The sequence below is a fragment of the Nothobranchius furzeri genome, chromosome 2 (genome assembly GCF_043380555.1).
Source record: "Nothobranchius furzeri strain GRZ-AD chromosome 2, NfurGRZ-RIMD1, whole genome shotgun sequence".
NCBI lineage: Eukaryota > Metazoa > Chordata > Actinopteri > Cyprinodontiformes > Nothobranchiidae > Nothobranchius > Nothobranchius furzeri.
The window spans coordinates 20,704,901-20,706,663 of NC_091742.1; the positions used below are offsets into that span (position 1 = coordinate 20,704,901).

Here is a 1,763-nt window from a genome sequence, read left to right on the forward strand (position 1 = left end):
CGGATGACGGGGTGAGCATGTGTCCTGCTTATTCTGTTCCTGAAGACTCCTACTCGAACCGATTCTAGATGATCCGATTCTTCTCCTAACCAAAGGATGTTTATGTATAGATCTATTTTCTACCTTTTCCTCTTCAAATGCAAAACAGATGTTCCTAAAAGAAAATTAAGAAGATGTGTAACGGGGAAAGAATTCCAGGGAGCACGACTGACAGATATTTTTTTACTGCTCATATTTTTTTTTTTTTAGAAACAGTTTCAGTCTAATTTTACTGTTTACACCTGCACTCAAAAATGAGCCTAGAGTCTTTAACATTTCTAAAATGAGTTACACGTGTGATGTTGCTTTCTGTTGGATTTCTGCTCACTCAAGTGCTTTTTATGTAAATCTGAACGCGCTCTAACGCGGGTCTGTATGTATGACGATGCCGCGCTCATCTGATCTACAGATCTATTTAAGACGCGCTCGTTTGTTTCCGATCACCTGAAAAAGGCAGCTCTAAATGTCTTCATTCAACTGCACCACTGAAAGGCGTTTGAAATGCTCGCATGACGTAGGCAGGGAGATCAACTCAAACACCATATTTCTATATTTCCTCTAAAGTGGCTCTGGCATTCCGCGTGGACCTGGCTGGAAGATTTCTGTTGACGGTCAGAGCGTTGATGTGAACTTTAGACAAACGTCCATAAAGATGAAAGAAATACGTAAAGAGCCATGTTTGTTGGACATTCGATGTCCTCTTTACTTCCATTAAACTGTTTATTTTTGGGGGTGATGCATTCCAACGTTGTTTTCTAACGGTGTGAATAAGAACTGATTCATCCTTTTTTATTTTTTTTACCAAAATGTGGAAAACATGACTGATCTGCGTGCCCTCCAACAGAAAAGTGCCCCAACAAAGAATTTACTTCCCATCAAAGTTTCCTCTCAAGCTGACTGGAGGAGCATGCAGAATGTGAAGTCTCGACAGTTCTGCCTGCGAAAGCAAAAAAAGAACGTAATCACAAACAGCGACGTGCTGTTTCTTACTAGCAGGTTAAAAATCTGGGGAGACGTTTCTGAAATGTGTCCCAGTGGAAACGTATCAGCTGCTTTTTGCCCCTGACGTCGTTTTGGTTTAGGAACAAGCTCTGGAAGGAGTTTGTAAAGCCATAAGATTTGTTGCCCGTGTTGCTGAAACAGATTAAAACAATTTTCAATTTAAAGCGTGTTCTGGAGTGAGTTTGTTTGTTTAGCACATGCACACGAACCGGAGGGGAAAGGCTTTAAAAACTAATGAGATCATCATTTTGGTCAAGTTTCATGCAAGACTGAGTTTGACATCATCTCTTTGACTAATCTCTGAGCTTTCTTAAGTCGATGGTGACGTTCTTTAACTGCGAAGACTAGAAATGAATCGATTGTGTGTTCAATGACATTTCTAAATCCATTCATCCATGGTTTGAGATATTTCACTTTCACAAATTTGACATGTTTGAAGAATTCATCTGTGAAAATGGGGGGGAAAGCCATTTTTGACCATTTTTACTGAAATCCCCAGAAGCTAATATTTGTTGCTATTTTTGTAAATTTAGAAACGAAAGAGATTTTTTAAAAAAGTTTGTCTAAATTGCGTTTGAAGTTTAATGTCAAAATAAATCATGACAAACAGGCTGAACAAAACCTTTTCCTGCCTGGATTATCTTTGGTATTATTTTCACTTCCAGAGTTAAAATCGTTTCGTATCCATGAGGAAACTTCTGTTCCTGGTGACGTAGCCCCCC

The 1,763-nt window shown here is 39.1% G+C and overlaps 1 protein-coding gene across 1 annotated transcript in view; it reads left to right on the forward strand.

The window, feature by feature from the left end:
- sptlc2b (serine palmitoyltransferase, long chain base subunit 2b) overlaps positions 1 to 1,205 on the forward strand; it is a 20,880-nt gene extending 19,675 nt beyond the window's left edge. The window contains exon 12 of the mRNA XM_070548858.1: positions 1 to 1,205. This exon is cut by the window's left edge and continues 501 nt beyond it. The gene's annotated coding sequence lies outside the window, so the exon portion shown is untranslated.
- The last annotated feature ends 558 nt before the right edge of the window (positions 1,206 to 1,763 follow it).